The 18,146-nt window shown below is 50.4% G+C and overlaps 1 protein-coding gene across 2 annotated transcripts in view; it reads left to right on the plus strand.

The window, feature by feature from the left end:
- Positions 1–18,146, plus strand: part of LOC309616381 (uncharacterized protein C16orf95 homolog) — a 515,949-nt gene that overhangs the window by 474,936 nt on the left and 22,867 nt on the right. The window contains exons 22-24 of one of the 2 annotated variants that reach the window (XM_082366941.1): positions 3,937–11,560; positions 16,737–17,134; positions 17,264–17,631. The gene's annotated coding sequence lies outside the window, so the exon portion shown is untranslated. The remainder of the gene's footprint in view (positions 1–3,936; positions 11,561–16,736; positions 17,135–17,263; positions 17,632–18,146) is intronic. The other variant, XM_082366942.1, reaches the window with a different exon arrangement.

The following is an 18,146-nucleotide window of genomic DNA, read 5'->3' on the forward strand; positions in this document are numbered from 1 at the left end:
GAATTCCCTGGCGGTCCAGTGGTTAGGACTCAGCGCGTTCACTGCCGAGGCCCAGGTTCAATCCCTGGGTGGGGAACTAAGATCCCACAAGCTGTGCAATGTGGTAAAAAAAAAAAAAAGAAAAAGTCACTATATTGTTTGTTGGGCAGAAAGTTCTGCACACTTCTACTAGAGCAAACTTAGTTATGATGTTATTGTCCATATATGTATTATTTTTGTCTCTTTGAGCTCTCAGGGTCTAAAAGTGTGTATTTAAAAACCTCTAGGACTTCCCTGGTGGCGCAGTGGTTAAGAATCCGCCTGCCAATGCAGGGGACACGGGTTCGAGCCCTGGTCCGGGAAGATCCCACATGCCATGGGGCCACTAAGCCCGTGTGCCACAACTACTGAGCCTGCGCTCTAGAGCCCACGAGCCACGACTACTGAGCCCATATACCACAACTACTGAAGCCCGCGTGCCTAGAGCCTGTTCTCCTCAACAAGAGAAGCCACCGCAATGAGAAGCCCGCACACCGCAACGAAGAGTAGCCCCCGCTCACCGTAACTAGAGAAAGCCCACGCACAACAACGAAGACCCAACAGAGACAAAAATAAACAAATAAACAAATAAATTTATTTTAAAAATAAATAAATAAAATAAAAATCTCCAGCTAATGAACACCAGATGATTTATCTATTCCTCCCCATAATGCTGTCTATTGTGGATTTATTGGAAGGACCATTATAGTATCATAGTTTCTCGTCCTTTTTTTTTTTTTCAAAGCAACAAATAAAGACTGCAAGAACAAAGGATTCCGACACCAAGATGTTTGCAACAACTAACCACACCCCTCCCTCACCTTGCCTTTAAAAATGCTTTGCTGAAACCTGTTAGGGAGTTTCGGTTTGGGGGGCAAGAGTCACCCATCTCCTTGCTAAGCCCTGCAACAAACCTTTCTCTGCTCCAAACTCTGACGTTTCAGTTTGTTTGGCCTCAGTGTGCATCGGGCACATGAACTTGTGTTGGGTAAAGAATCAGTCTGAGAAACATCTTCTTTTATTTATTTTTTCTTTGAGAGGTATGCCTTAGTTTCCTCCCAGCTTTATTGAGATATAATTAACACCTAACATTGTATAAGCTTAAGGTGTGCAGCATGTTGATTTGAGACCTTTATATGTAGCGAAATGATTACCAGCTCAGCATCAGCTAATAGCGCCTCCAGCCTGGCCCGCAGTTACTACTTCTTTTTGTGGTGAGAACGCTTAAGGTTGACTTTCTCAGCGACGTACATGATACAGTATTATTAGCTGTAATCCCCTGCTGAACATTAGATCCCCGGAACTTATGCATCTTACAACCTTTACCACCTCTCACGGGCTGAGGGGCATTTTGAATCTCCGGGAGGGAGTGTAGCATTCGGCCCTGGAACTCTGTTTTTCTGGAGGATCTCTTGGGGGGATTATTCCGTCAGGCGCACTTTGGAGGATGAGCTAAACCTGGAGGCATCTCGGAAAATATTCTGTGGTTCCGTCCTGAGGAGCTGGTGTCTCCCAAGGGGCCAATCATGAACCGAGCTCACACCCCCTCAGTCAGTGCTGATCTGGTGCGCTCTGTTAGTGCTTGGACCGTGGATGAACAAGACACAAGGACAGGCCTGAAAACATCGAGACTTCGCATTTTAATGGTAAAAGTGTTTTTTGGGAGATCATGTGGCTTGTCCCTTGGGTTTTGCATTAGAAGTCAACACTCCCCCAAGAGGGTGAGCTCAGAGCCCAACCGCCAGAGTTCAGATCCCAGCTCCACGATTCCAACCTGAGTGACCTTGGGACAGTTACACAACCTCTCTGAGCTTCACTTTCCTTATCTGCAAAACGGAGATGCTGATTGTGCCACTTCCACCGGTTGCTGTCGGGATTCAGTGGAGAAGCCACAGAAAGCACTTCCCCTAGAGCCTGGCACTTAATAAACCCTCTGTGAATATGAGCTATACCAGAGGCTTTTTCTCTATTACACTTTGCTGTGATTCAGAATGGAGCTGAGGCTGCATGGCCTAGGGATTTCACGTATGAACTTGCAAGCCAGACCACCTGGTGACCTTCAGCAAGGCACTTAACCCCTGCGAGCCTCAGTTTCTTTGCAGCAGGTGGGATAAGAGCAACCCTAGCCCGCGGGATTGTTGCAGTTCAGTGAGTTAGTATTTGTGAGCGCTGAACCCAGTGCCGGCACAAGGCTTACACTCACTAAACCTCAGCAGGACTGCGCACTCCCCTCTCTTCTGAACACTCCAGAAGCGGATCAGGTGGTCTCTGCAGGCTCTGTTCTTGCGTGAATGATGTTCTCCTGGGGCAGATCCCCGCAGCCAGGAGCCACGCCGGCCGCATCTCCGTACCTGGCTCCCAGCCCCACGCTGGCTGGGGTCAGGCACCCAGGAGAGACTCGGCCCTGACAGTGCACTTTCCCCGAGGGTGCGGGGCCCCTGGCTGTGCCTGTCAGCCGAGGACTGGCATCTTTCACACGCGTCATCAGATCCTGAGGTCCCAGAGGCGCGGAGTGCTTGGCACCAGAGCATCCGCTGAGGGAGTGGCCAGTCCTCAACGGAAGCCCCCGAGGCTGAGCGTGCTGAGTCCCCTCGCCTGGAACTTGGAGCAGCGGGAGGAGACGGGCCTGACCTTTCCTCCTGATGCCCTGCCGTGTGCGTGAGGTCTGAGAAGCCAGGACAGCGTGTGGCCCCGGGAGATGTCAGCGGGCTCTGGTGCTGCCTCTGCCTCCCTGTGGGTGCTGGGCAGGGTCTAAGTCCACAGTGACACCCCCAGGAAGGGTCCTGTCCACTGCCATCGTGTCCTCCATCTCCTTTCTGATGGGACCTGGGGCGAGTCCCGGGCGCCAGAAGTGTGAAAGGGGCGTAACGACAGAGAACTTACCTCGGAGCCCGCCCGGCAGCCCTCGGCCCCCACAGGTCATCGCAGGCCGCATCACACACGCCAACGGCTTCCTGAGGACCTTCTCAACCGCACCCAGGGCAGGCCAGACGGGCCAAGGAGCCAGTGCCCCCAGGAGAATCCCAGGGGGCGTCCCCAGCTTCGGGGCCCTCAGTGGACCCTGCCCTGGCCCGCCCGCATGCCCACAGCGGGAAAAAGCGTCACCAAGGAATGTTTATTGCCTTTCTGGCTTCCCCATCTCACTCCCAACACACCACTGCCCAAGCCGCATGTCAGGCTCTGCTCCGGGAAGACCCAGACTCAGACGGTGCTGACCCTGTGGCCTCCGGGAGCGCGGGCTCTGTGTCCAGCTCCCAGCTGGATGCAAGTTTCCTCCTGTCCTTAGCAGCCGGGCCCTGGCAGTGAGGTCACGTATTCAAGTTTCTTCCTTTGCAACATGAGTGTGATAACGGCACTTCCCTCCTGGTATCAGCCTCAGGACTGACCGAGTCCGAGTACAGAAGGACCAAGAGAACATGTGTGTCCAGGGAACAAGCAGCACACGCAGGGCAGCTGCTGTTATGTGTGCACTTAGCACAGTTTCTCAGCCAGTCGGAGCCTCAGTTTGCACATCTGTGAAATAGGAGAATAATCAATGACAAAAGCCAATACAACGCTTGCTGGGAACCTGCACAGAAGGGGGCTCGATAAATATCAGCTGCTGTTGTAATTGTGATTGTTGACAACGACTACCTGTCACGACTGACCCACACACAGCAGTGCCTGAGATGCTGGCTGAATGACAGTGAGGAAAAGCTGACCAGCTGCTGCAGAGGTGAGGGTGGGGCATAGATCCAATCAGTCACCCAATAGCCACAGGCAGTATTCCCCTGACACAATTCCTTGTCAGATCACAGAAGGAATGCCGAAGGGGCCAGGGAAGGGGAGGTGCTCTGATAAAAATCAGTACAATAACATCCAACGCTGGAGATCAAAATATGCATCTTCAGTTTAACTGTTTGCTTTGTCCTTCAACAGCACTGTCCCGGTGGCACTCGGACAGCACGGCTGGTGGGCTGTGACTCCCAATGCAGATGAGAATAGCCCCGCGGGGACCAGATGCTGAGCAGTGCTTTACCACCACGGTCTCAGTGAGTCCCAGCCAGGTGCCAGGTCGGTGCGAGCGGCTGTACTGAACGGATGTGGAAACTGAGGCTCAGAGAGACGGATTCACCCGCCTCCCGCCAGGCAATAGCGGAGCAGGGGCTGAACCCGGTCCATCTGAGGACCACGGAGGAAGGGCTGGAAGCACCAAGGAGGATCAGATGGAGAGAGCTGAGATGGAGAGAGCTCTCCACCTCTGGTCTCAGCCAGGGCTCCCCGTGGGGCAAACCTACACCGGAGCCAGGGTGCAAGGCCTCTGGGAGGTGTTTGCAGAGAAGGGCAGAGGCGGAGCAGGGACGGGCTCCGGGGACAGCCCACCACCTGCTGCAACAACAGAATTCCCCCTTCTCCCAGGGTGGCCACAGGTCTTCCGTGGACACCCTCGCAGGCTCCTCCGCCCCTCCCTCCCCCGCAACAAAGCTGGCAAGTCCCCTCTCTGAAAAAGAAGGGGAAAAGCATGAATACATTGGCCGGCTCCACATGATAAAATACTGTATTAGTCCCACCATTTCCTGCTAAGTCACTCTGTTCTTTTACAAAGTTCAGCCACTTACCAGGAAGATGAAAACAAGGACTTCCAGCCACGTAAAAATCTGTGCAATAATCCCACCACGCCCAGAGCGTGCGGCAAAGGCCACACATGTGCCCACAGTGGGCCACCTCCCTACCCCAAAGGCATGGGCGGGCAGCCAGAGAGGGGACCCAGCACCCGGCAGCACCCTACACACCCAACGCAGCCTTCTCCCGCTCTCTGCTGAGCTTGGAAGCCGACCTCCCCGGATGGGGTTCAAACACCTACACATTTTTATCAGCTTTTAACAAAATGGAAGTGAAAAGTCTAATGGGATTGCTGAGTAGAGATTGAACAGTTCCAGGGGAGGAAATAATATGGGATAAAAAGAGGGTGTTGAGTTTCAAAGCTCCTAATAGACCGTTGGCGAAAACTTCCATAGAAAGCACTTGTCCTCAGAGTGCCAGATTTCATTATGGATATCTGGTCAGAAAAAGAAGTGAAAATGTCAAGTAGAAAAAGAAATTAGGGTGACCGAGGACTTTCATGGTGGGAGGAAATGTTTAACTAAGTGCATTATTCATTTTTCATTGACTTAAATGCCAGGGGCTTTAGCTCAGAGTGTGGGGCTGGCAGTAACGTCCAGGCCCAGCAAAGCTGTGCAGTTCAACTTCTTTTCTTTTTCGTAGTCTCGGTTAAACAGCTCTGGTCCTCTGGGGTCTTTTGGCTGAGAGCAAATATTCTGTCTCCTCCAGGGAAACTCTGCCTTTTTGCTTGGCAGAAAAATGGAACTGGTAACCTAATAGAACTTGCGTTTCTCTGGTTACCAGGACTGAGTGAGCCTTTAATCTCCATTGAATTACCCCATCCCCTGGGATTGGGTGGGAGGTCTTTGAGTCAGTGAAAAGTTCACTGTGGTTTTGACACAGGCCTGCTATTTCTTGCGTCTCCAGAGGGGACTCTGTGAGTGAACCATTCTTGAAATCACACAGAAATGCCTTACTTTTTCTCTCTGACTCTGACATACAGCAGTGACCTCTCTTCGTATTTGATGTGTTCCAAAATGTCGTAGTTGCTGCAAACTATTTCCCTAACTGATCTGGAATGCAGACTAATTCCCGTGCCCTGAAGTGGTTCATGGGTCCCAAATTTGGAAATCGTTTCGTACATTTAAGACTAGCCTTGTTAGGGCTACAGTTTAGAGTCATGTTTAATAAACAGGACCCCCCCCGGCAAAAAAACCCCACAAAAAACAGAGGAAGACTATGATCTCTGACCCTATTATCATAAATGTTTTTTTCTAATTCTACAAACATTGTGGTAATAATCATAACAATAACAAAAATAGAAGCAAACATTTGTGAGACACTACCTGCCAGGCACCGTACTGAGTATCTTACATACTCAGCGCATTGGATTTTCCTAATTATCTGTGTGAGAGGCATTGACACTCACAAAGAAGTTCACAGAGGGGCACAGAAGTGGTGTGGTTTGCTCGAGTTGACACAGACAATAAGAGGTGGCCCCAGGACAAAGTTCTCTTTGGTGAATTCACTGTCATCTGAGTCGTCCACAGGTGTACAATTTATGGGTATCTTACAATCACTGATGCCACAGCTTTGACCCAAGGGACCACCACACCAAAAGCTTCTACTCCAGTAAAGAGTAAGAACCAGCGGTCACTTTCTTCTTCCCACTTATCCATCCTGGAGAGCTGGTCCACGGCTTAATTCAGATGTTGGCTACGTCACTTGCACTCGTATCCCATTGGCCAGAAGTCAGTCATACGACCATGCATGGGAGGCTGGGAAATGAAGTCCTTACCTGGGCAGCCACATACCCAGCTGAAGCCCTGGGATTCTATTACTAAGGGAAAGGGAAAGTGATACTGGGTGACAATAGCTGTGTCTGCCACAATCCATGCACCATTGTGTCCCCAGCGACTGTCCCCATCTCCAGTACATAAGTCTTGAATAAATAAACTCACCTGTCAAAGTTTGCCAACCTCAGATAAGAACCCCAACCATTATTCCAAGCTTCCGGAAGTCCCAACGTTAAAAAGTAGAGTAAAAATCCTCTTATCCACATAGGTAAGGCAAATGCTGGTACCCCCATTTACAACTGAGGATGTAATATCCATGCTCCCCTACTTCCTTACCAAGAGGACCCCGATGTTATTCAGGGTGACAGTAGAGCCATCACTCTTCCTTCCAGAAGGATCCTAAATAATCTGCGTGGATACTCTCTGCTCCAGGAGGTGGAGCCTCATCCTGCCCTCGAGTGTGAGCTGAATTAGTGCATTGCTTCCAAAGGATGGAGACTAATAGTAGCCTTAGAGTGAAGAAGCCTGGCAGACACTATGTTCATCAGGTGACCAAGGGCAACGTCACCAGTGATAAGTCATGTGGATATGATGCCCCGCCCCAATATCTCTGTGCGTATAACTCTAGTCAAAGCACGAGAAAAGCCCAGCTGACAAACAAACGCAACCTGGGGGACGTTCTACAAAACATCCAAGCATTCCTCTCTGAAACTGTCAAGGTCCTGACCACAAGGAAAGTCTCAGAAATTGTCACAGCCCAGCAGAGGCTGAGGAGACATGGTGACTAAATGCAGTGTGGGACCCTGGATGGGACCCTGGGACAGAAAAGGACCTTGTGGGAGAACTGGTGAAATCCAAATAAGGCCTGGAGTTGAGTTAACTGTGTGTATCAGTGTCGCTTCTTACTTTTGAGAGTGTGCCATCGTGATGGAAGGTAGTAACGGAAGGGGAGACTGGGTGCAGGGTATATGGGAGCCCTCTGCACCGTCTCAGGAGCTTTTCTGAAAATCTAAAATTGTTCCAAAATAAAACATCATCAAAATAAAGAAATACCCAGCATCCCTTGCAGTTAGAGGCAGCCAAATGACCCGGTTCTGGCCAACGAGATGTGAATAGATGTCTGTCCACAGACGTGGGTTTCTAGGAAAGCTATCGTGTGTGTGCGTGTTTTGTTTTGTTTTAAATAAAATCTTGGCACACACCTCTTCCCCTTTTCTTATCACCTCCTCCATGCCTGAAATGCAGGCTTAGTGCCTGTACTCAGGACCGAGGGCAGTAAGCCAGAAGGAGACCCAGTTCTTAACAAGCCCCTCAGCCACTGCAATGTGCTGGACTGTCCATCTTTGGAATCCTTGTTGCACAGGAAAATCAAGCCTCATAGCCTGACTTCATTTGATGAAGCACTGGGTTAAGTTTCTGTGATATGCAGAGTCTACTCTAGTTGATATTAAGTGGCATCATAGGAAGTTGCCAATAGTTGATTATTTGGACTTACAAAAATGCAGTTACAAAGTGTGACCTACCATGGGTAATTTTTTTTCCAAATGTCATTAAAACATCTTCACCAACTATAAATCTAAATAACAAGCAGTAGCAAACTGCTACTCTCCAACATTTTTTGGGGGGTGAGCATTTGGTCTCTTAAGAACCATAAGAATAGATCTTAAATGTTCTGTTTTACCTGGGATGCTGTCACTTCTTGACACTTCAGATGATTCAGTGAAAGAGATTCTCAACCTCTCACTACTGCATGCATTAGATGGCACTGTTGGTGTTTTAAAAAGATTCTTATCTTCCTAGCAGTTTCACTCTTAGGAATATGCCCAAAAGAATTGAAAACAAAGACTTGAGAAAATACTTGAATATTCATAGCAACACTATTCATAATAGCCAAAAAGTGGAAACAACTCACATGTCCAGAAACTGATGAATGGCTAAGCCAAATGTGGTCCATCCACACAGTGGAATATTATTCAGCCACATAAAAGGAATGAATTCGTGATACAGGCTACAACACAGATGAACCTTGAAGACATTATGCTCCGTGAAAGAAGCCAGACACAGGAGACCATGTATGATTCCATTTGTCCGAAATGTCCAGAATAGATAAACCAATAGAGACAGAATGCAGACTGGTGATTCCAGGGGCTGGAGGAGGGGAAAACGGGAAGCAACTGCTCAATGAATACAGAGTTTCCCTCTGGGGTGACGAAAATATTTTGGAGCTTGATAGAGATGGTTGTTGCACAGTATTGTGAAAGTACTAAATGGCACTGAATTGTACACTTAAAATGATTAACTTTATGTTTTGTGAATTTTGCCTTAGATTTTTTAAAAAAACAACAACTTTTTTTCAGTGTGTTTAAATACATGATAGAACCAAGATAATCCAACAAAATGACTTATAAAACCTTAAAAAACCTTAAAACCTTAAAAAACCTTAAAAAACCTTAAAACCTTAAAAACTTTAAAAAGATAAAAGAAAATAAGATCAAGCCAGCCCTGCCTGCTAATGCAGGGGACATGGGTTCGAGCCCTGGTCTGGGAAGATCCCACATGCCGCGGAGCAACTAGGCCCGTGAGCCACAATTACTGAGCCTGCGCGTCTGGAGCCTGTGCTCTGCAACAAGAGAGGCCGCGACAGTGAGAGGCCCGCGCACCGCGATGAAGAGTGGCCCCCGCTTGCCACAACTAGAGAAAGCCCTCACACAGAAACGAAGACCCAACGCAGCCAAAAATAAATAAATAAAATATTAAAAAAAAAAAAAAAGATCAAGCCAGCCAAGGGCAAAAAGCTCTCTGTGCACTGGGCTTGTACCTCCAGTGTGCCAGTTATCTCTTGCTGCAGAGAGAAACCCTCGAAAATGCAGTGGCTTAAAACAACGACGGCATTTATTTTGCTCACGAATCTCTGCATCGTGCAGGGTTGGGCAGGGACGACTCATCTCTGCTCCACTCAGCATCACCCAGAACTGCTCAAGGTGGAGGCTGGAATCGTCTGGAGGCCCTCTGGCTCACCTGGCTAGTGGTCGATGCTGGTGGGGACCTCAGATGGGCCGGGATCAGGACCCGCACATGTGGCCCTTCCGGGTGGCTGTTTGGCTTCCTCGGAGGATGGCAACTGGGTTCCAAGGCTGAGCATCCCCGGAGGTCCAGGTGGACGCAGCATCACCTTTCATGTCTGAGCCTCAGCTGTCACACAGCATGGCTCACACCACAGTCACCAGCCTGGGTAGATGCAGGAGTAGGGGACGGTCAGCGTCTCAGTGTAGGAAAAGCAGGGGGCTGCGGTAGACGGGTGCAGCCATCCTGGGCAGTGCGGCCTGACACGACCGTCATGTCGTAGATGTTTATACTCTTGCATATGAAGGACTGACACGGAAAGGACCAGGAAGAAGCCTAGTTAATAACGTATACCTAGGAATCTAACAGTAGTTTTCAGCTGGTGATGGAGATGGTCTCTGGGTTTTCACCAGAGAGCTTAGAAGTCAACCCTGCACTCTCACGGACGTTAAAGGATCATGTGGAAACAGTTAGCAAATGTCCAACACTACTGAACTCTGTCATCCGTACGTTAAAAATCTTTCTCATCAGCGGCCTCCCATTTACAGCCATAATGAACAACCTCTGGGCTAATTATTGCCCAGAGATATTTAGTTGACTCCACATACACTGTGAACTGACTTAAAACATTAAACACATCTGTGTTTACCCAATCAATAACTTTCCTCTTCCCAAAAAGAGAGAAAAGGAGAGTAAGAAAGAAGAAGAAGAAAAAAATTGATCCAAAGTTGTTTGGGTTAACACCAGCATTTTCGTCTTAGGGATGAAAACCACTTCCTCCGAAGGCCAGACTTCTTATAACACGCGCTACGAGTCAGTTGGGAAATGTTTAGGGAGGAGAGAGACACCCCAGCTGCTCGGTCTCACTCCATAATTCGACATCCTTCCAAGGCACCCTACACAGAGAGTGGGGTGGTCCTACTCCTCCCTCAGGATCCCCCAGACTTCTGTCCTCACGAGCGGATCCCACACATCGCTGGGGAGCCTGGATAAGGAAAGGGGTGGAGGGTGGTGCAGTGGTGCCATGATGTAGCTTGAAAACCCTGGAATGCTGGTAAATCCCACACACCCAGAGCCCCTGGGCTCCTGTTTCCACCTCCTCTCCCCACCTGGAGCCTCAGTGTGTGCATTTCTCATGGAAGGCCAGCTGCAGGCCGACGTGTGCATGAGGAGAGAAGAGGAAAAGGCTTCTGCTCTCAATTCCTATTAAGGAGAACACCATCCACTTTTTACTATTTAGTGGAAGGTGAGAGGTCAGACAGGGCTCTGACAAGGCCAGACGCTCCAGCCGCCTCCTCCTGGCACCGAAAACACAGAGCAGTGATCTCCCTCGATGGTAACTAACCTCACAGAAATAAGATTGTTAAAGCCCACGTGTGACTTATTTCTCATGGCAAAGTGATGACCAGGACACCCAGTCTGTTCACGATTATTGTCACATGAGTCCCTAGTCTTTATCAGAGAGGCATTTTCCAAATCTGTGAGAGCAGAGCTCACAAGGAAGATTAAAGAGCTGCAGCGGCCCGGCGGCCTGTGGCCGTGCTTACTGTCACCGCGTCCCCACCGGAATGGGGGCTGACTGCTAGTTACAGAGGGAGCTTCATGCGAGGGAGCTACTTGGAGACTCAAGCTCCGTGCTCGGGTGCCCCCTCCTTGCTTCCTTGGGGTGATCTGTCCCCCAGCCCCACCTGGAATGACCATACTTCCTGTGGGAGAAACACACCCGGGGCCTGGGTGCTGACTTGGGATGGTAGGTTCTCCAGGAAAGAAGGGAATGCAGGCAACACCCGCCGTCCCCCACTTTCACCTCCGTGATGTCTCCCAGAGGAGGGTCGCCGTTGATTCTCTCCCACGGCAGGCGATCTTGCTTAGTCCTCCGTGTTTGGACAAGCCCGCCTCACCTGCTCCTGGGCTGCTTCTCACGTGTGTCATTACTTTCCAGGTTGGTGGGGCTGTGGACGGCCTGAGCCTTTGAGCTCAGGCCACTGTGCCCAGCCCTTTCATCTGTTCGATTCGATGCTAAGTCTGCCCTGAGCTAGGGACGCGGCGGGGAAAGGGGAGCAAGGCAGACGCTGTCCAGGACATCCGAAGTCGGGGATCTGGTGAGTCACAGAGATTCAAGCTGTTGCTGATGGGTGAGCGCGGCCAGCAGGGGAAAGGGCTGGGGTGCTGCAGGCAGAGGAACAGCCGTGGAAACCTCTCTCTCTCTCTGCATCTCTAAGCCTCCTCACCTGGAAAGGGGAGAACGTAGTTACCTGGTCTCCATGCTTCCCTCCTAGCGCCCTGCACCCTCCTCCCCGCACTTGAGCTGCAGGGATTCTTTTAAAACCTAAGTCAGATGCTGTTCGCCTGCTCAAAACCCTCCAGTGGTTTCCCACTTCACTTGGAATTAATGAAGTCTTTGCAAGATCCCACAAACCCTGCTCCCCTCGCCCACCCCCACCCTCCTGTCCTCCACATACCACCCCCCGACCCCCTGCCTACTCTGCTGCAACACGCCAACCGTCTGCACACACAGACAGCTGCCTCGGGACCTTTGCACTGGCCGTTCCATCCCCTCTTCCCAAGACACCCCCCATCCTCACGTGCCTCTGACCTTGCTCAAATGCCACTCCTCTGAGAGGCTGTCCCGTGCCCCTGTGTGACATCACTGCCCCCTGCACCCACCCCGCCCCACCCCCAGTCACTCTCTGTTCCCTGGCCCTGCTTTTGCCTTCCCAGCACTTTTTGCCACTTGATACGGTGTATCTTTTTCCATTTAGGGTTGATCCTCCTCTAGTTTGTTCGTGGCTGTATCCCCACACCTAGCCCAGAGCTGGGCACACGGTAGCAGCCCATGTTTTGTGTGGCCCTCATTGAATCGGGGCTGGTTCTAGATGACCAGTAGAATACTGGGAGGTGACACGGGTGACTTCTAGACTAGGCCACAGGAGGGCTTGCAGCTTCCCCCGTGGGCTCTCAGAACACCTGAGCCGGCCCCTGAGCCACCCTGTAGGAAAGGCGGCTTCCTCGTGGCCCAGTGAGAGCACCTACGTGCAGAGGGAGATGCCTCACCCCACTGCCCCAGTTCCCATCATGGAGACAAGGCCTCCGACAAAATGAAGCAGAGACGAGGGGTCCCCACAAGCCCTTGCCCAATCGCAGACTCATAAGCAAAAGAAAAGACACCGTTGTCTTAAGCCGCTAAGTTTCGGGGTTATTTGTTACGTTGCAGTGATGACCAGAGCGAGTCCAGAGAAAGGGCTGTACTCGGATTCTTCTCCCAGAGTAGGCTTCTGGGGATCCCCCGCCAGGTGTGAGGGTCAGAGATCAGCGGGTGCCTGGCGTCTGCCCAGCGCGGCACCCAACAGTCGGGCCGGGCCCTGTCGTGTGTCAACTTCACACACCAGTCACAGGGCTTGAGCTCGGCTCTTCCCAGCATCTTTAGGGGCCGAAAGGCGTGGGGGGAGGGCGGCTGGGAGGGTGTGGGGTGAGTAGAGACGGTGGGTCTAATCAGGCCTGCAGGGTGCTCCGAGCTTCTCTTGGACCCAGGTCGGTAATTAAAATGTCACCAGGGGCACATACTATTCACACGAAGTGATGCTTTGTACAGGGTCACAGCAAATTGAAGTCACCTGGCAAGAGGCCCCTGGGGCTCTGGGAAGGCGCCTGTCCCCTGGGCTGCGGGTGGGGGCTCCCGCTCAGCCGTCCACGCCAGCAGCACGGCCTCTACAGAAGTGAGTGGCAGATGTGGGGAGCAGGGGGCCCATGCCTTTAAAGAGGCCGAAAAGTCAGGATTCCAGCCCATAGTGGAAAGACATGCAGCAGGGGAGCTGCCAGGGTCGGAGAGTGATTTGGTTCCCTGACAGGAGGCTCCAGAGGAGAAGCCAGATCAAAAGAGGCCATGGACGCCCTGGGGATCTCGGCCTGGGAACACAGGCGAGCCCTCTGGCATCTCCCGCCCAGACCAGCCTCTGTCTCGGGCTTCAGAGGGCACCCTGGGAACTGGACTTTTCCTGCCCCATAGCTGACTCTCCTTGGACCCCTCAGGAGGCTTGGGACAGCACGCCCCGTCGTCCAAAGGCTGCTGTCACCCAAGGCTTATGCCAGGCGCCCCAGACGCCGCCATGCTCAGCGTCTGCTGTGGACCATCTCATGGCATTCGCACGGAACCCTAGCAGCCCAGTTCCCCGAAGGAGCACCCAGCCCGAGAGGCTGAGGCTCTGCTTCCTGCCCTCCGAGTGTAACCCATGGGCCAGCCTCGGAACGGGGAGACACCCCTTTTGGGAAAAGCCTGGAATCCTGGCAGCGGTGCTGGGGAGTGGCCTGCAGTCAGCTCATGACCCTCTCCCCAGCCACTGATTAATCAATCTGCTGGCTCGACCTTTCACCTCCAGGGGACTTAACCTCATCTCTCTCCCAGTCCGGGGCCCCAGGACAATTTGGCAGGACCACATCTCACTCTCGCGAGAGCCCCCAGGCCTCTGAGATCCACCTGTCTGTACCACATGCACGATGAGAAACATGCTTTACACCTCACCCCGGCATAACCAGAACAACATTCCTGCTACCCCCGACATGGTCTGGAATTTTCTATTCTATTCTAGCCTTGTTTATTTTTGTTGTTGTTGTTGAAGTGTAGTTGATTTACAATGTTGTGTTAATTTCTGCCGCAGAGCAAAGTGATTCAGTTATACATACATACGTATATATCCTTGTTCATATTCTTTTCCATTATGGTTTATCACAGGATATTGAATATAGTTCCCTGTGCTATACATTAGGACCTTGTTGTTTATCCATTCTATATGTAATAGTTTGCATCTGTTAATCCCAAACTCCCAGTCCATCCCTCTGCAACCCCCCCCTCCCCCTTGGCAACCACAAGTCTGTTCTCTATGTCTGTGAGTCTGTTTCCGCTTTGCAGATAAGTTCATTTGTGTTGTATTTTAGATTCCACATGTAAGTAATAGCATATGGTATTTGTCTCTCTTTCTGACTGACTTCACTTAGTTTGATAATCTCTAGGTCCATCCATGTTGCTGCAAATGGCATTATTTCATTCTTTTTTTTATGGCTGAGTAGTATTCCATTGTATATATGTACTACATCTTCTTTATCCATTCCTCTGTTGATGGACATTTGGGTTGCTTCCACGCCTTGACTATTGTGAATAGTGCTGCTGTGAACATACGGGTACATGTATCTTTTTGAATTAGAGTTTTCTCCAGATATATGCCCATGAGTGGGATTGCTGGATCATATGGTAGCTCTATTTTTAGTTTTTTGAGGAACCTCTATACTGTTTTCTATAATGGCTGCACCAATTTACATTCCCACCAACAGTAACTTGTTTATTGATTCTACAATTCATTATCCCAGTGTTCCAAAAATGTGTTCCCCAAAGTTAACATTTTCTTATTGATAAACCCTCCTTTTTGTCGTGACTTTTTTCATTTGCTCAGTCAATAAATACAAATGTTATTTACACTAAAGAAAGAGTCCTTTACCCCAAAGTGATACTCTGAGAACCACCTAGTTCTCAGAAGTCTAATTTAGCAGAGATTCTCAACTAGGGTGCTCCAACTTTGCAACTCATTGGAGCCACCTGGAGGGTTTTAACCCTCCCAGTGTGCAGGTCACAGCCTGACCAATTAAGTCAGAACCCAGGGGTGTGGTAGGTGGGGCAGGAGGACTGGTTGTTTCTAAGGGTGATTCCAGTGCCCAAAGCAATAGGAAAAAATATTGTTTTCAAAACAACTGGGTCTGGGTGGAGCCCGAGACTCTGCATTTCCACAAGCTCGCAGGTGATACTGCTCATCCAGGGACCCCACTTGGAACATCAAGTTTTAAACCCTGGCTGAACACAATAATTACCTGGGGAGCTTTTAGACCCCATCCCAGGGGAATTGAACGTGAGTTCCCGGGTCCCAGAGGCAGCATTCCGTATTTTCCTGAAACTGTGCCCTTGATTCTAATGTGCTTGGGTCAAGGGGTGCAAACACCCGGCTTCGAATCCCACAGCCGTGGTGCCGTGGATGAGTTCCTTTGTTCTCTGAGCCTCAGTTTCCCTATCTATAAAATAGGGATGGTGTGTGTGTCCTGGGGGCCTTGAATGGGACTTAGACTTGGCCAGGTGGTCTGGTGGGCAGATGACACCCAACTTTTATTCACCTGGGCTGAGAAGCATGAGGAAGCATCATGAGAAAACGCAGTTCTTACAGAACCTGGAGTACTTTCTGGAGAGGGAGAGAGAGAGAAATCAGTGAAACAGGAGGGCCACTCTGGGACTGGGCCCGTCGGCCACATGGAGAGGGTCCTTGTCCCCATAGCATCCTTGGGGATCCTGCCAGGCTCTGCCCCCTGGCTCTGCCCTTCTCATGCCCCTGGGTACCCCAAGGCCTTGCCATCTAGGAAGAAACCAGTCTGATGGACAATCAGTTCCTTCCAAGCTTTGGAATCAAAAGACTTAGGCTCAAACCCCAGCCCTGCTGTGTGACCTTGGGCAAGTGACTTAACCTCTCTGGGCTCCCTTCTTCATCTGTGTAAAATAGGAATGATAAGGATCCTTCTAAGGTCTTTGTGAGGTAAAAAGAGGCATTATGTGCACATGATAAATATTATTATTTTGATTTGTGCTGGCTTGAATGAAATAGGTGTTAAGGAATAGGTAGGATTGTGAGGTCAGGTTGGAAAATGGAGAAATAAAAAGAAAACATATTTTCAACTTTTCAGAAAACATCTAAATGCTCCCGATGGAAATCTGTTTTTCAGCTGTGACAGCACCGCCCCCAGGCTTCCAGTCTCAGCAGAAAAGGGCTGCTTTCTAGAGCTGTGTGCCCTGAAAACAGCGCCCAGGGTTGTCAGAGCCCAGATGGGCCGAGGGCCTCCGGGAAGTCGGGCTGAATCCAGTCTGACCAGACCTGGGGTGTTTGCCTGGGTGCTCAGGATTGTCTCGACATGGCCTGGCCGTGTCCGAGCGTGTGAGACTCCACTGTGGGGCCTGACAGCCCCGCTTGGCAGTGGGCTGGGCCGCACGTTGGCGCCAGGACTGGGAGGATGACGAAGTGCTGAAGTCTGCCCGAGACGGAGTAGTATCAGATTGTGTGGCTGCCAGCTCCACGCTCCACGCTCAGCGAGCGCATCCTTGGCGACCGACGGGGAGACAGGAGGGCAGGGCTGACGGTTGTCAGCTGGGGAGCTGGCCAGACGTGGCCCGGGGGCTGAGCTAGCGTGGGGGGTAGAAAGCAGCACTGGACTGGGAGGAAGGCCCCTGATTCTGTCCATGTCACTGACCAGGTGATGAGAGAATCGGCCGCGCAGTGAAGAGCGGAGGCCCTGATGTCACATGCGTGTGTGGGCGCTGCTGCACCCTGCCTCGGATGCATGGATGCAGGTAGATGATGGGCTAGACAGATGGATGAATAAACAGGCAATAGAGACAGAGATATATGTAGATGGTAGACAGATAGATGATAGATAGGTGACTGATAGATAGGTGATAGGTAGATAGATGATAGATACATAGATAGGTGATTGATAGATAGGTGATAGATAGATAGATGATAGACAGATAGATGACAGATAGGTGATTGTTAGATGATAGACAGATAGATGATAGATAGGTGACTGATAGATAGATAGATGATAGATAGATAGATGATTGATAGGTAGATAGATGATAGATACATAGATAGGTAGGTGATTGATAGATAGGTGATAGATAGATGATAGATATATAGATAGATGATAGATAGATAGATAAATAGATGATAGATATATAAATGATAGATACATAGATAAATAGATAGATGATTGATAAATAGATGATAGAAAATAGATAGATGATAGATGTATAGATAGATGATGGATCGTAGATAGGTAGATAGATGATAGGGATGGGTGGGTAGAAATGGATGACAGATAATATAGATAGATGTAGATATGGCAACTGGGAAATGTTGAGCAGTAACTGGATATCTTATTATTTTGAAGAATTATTGTTCATTTTTCAGGTGAGAAGATGGTCCTGTACAGAGAGTAGACCCATGGCCAGGCCTGGCCAGTCGAATTCCTTCATGAATTTTATGTATATATGCTGAGGAGAGAGCAGCTTCCACTTACCTCTTGGATCTCCAGGACCCAACAAATAGCAGGAGAGAGAAGACTAAAACAAGAGCACCGTGCAGCGCAGGTTTGCTGTCCGCCAGGCACTCACTTCGGGCAGAGAGACAGATGAACGAGGCAGGGGTTTGTGCTCGACGAGACTGAAAATTCCGTTCCTCAGTCACACCAGCCCCGTTTCAGTGCTCTAAGAGCCACACGTGTCAACCACCTGGGACAGTGAGGTTCTGGAACGTTCCGTTGTAGCAGACCGTTCTTCTGGACGGCGGGCGCTGTGTTAGGGAGTCTGAGAATAGGTGCAGCTCTTGTGAGGGCAGCGAGCTAAGAGTCCCTGGGCTCCCAGACCCCGCGTCCTGCGTGGCGAGGAGCGTTAGTCAGCTACTCCCTCCTACTCCTTCACCACGAAGGCAGCTTTTGTTAACCCGCCCGCGAACATCTTACTGTTTATTGGCTTCCCGAGTTAGACTCACTATGTCCAGGGCGGCTCCAGGTCTGCATCTGGCATTTCCTCTTCAAGTTTCAGTGCATGTCCCAGTGTCTCTCCCCAAATTCCACCCCCAGCTGCCCCTTTCCTTGTGCCCGGCA

Source organism: Balaenoptera borealis (genome assembly GCF_965194805.1).
Source record: "Balaenoptera borealis genome assembly, chromosome: 19".
In the NCBI taxonomy this organism is placed as follows: domain Eukaryota; kingdom Metazoa; phylum Chordata; class Mammalia; order Artiodactyla; family Balaenopteridae; genus Balaenoptera; species Balaenoptera borealis.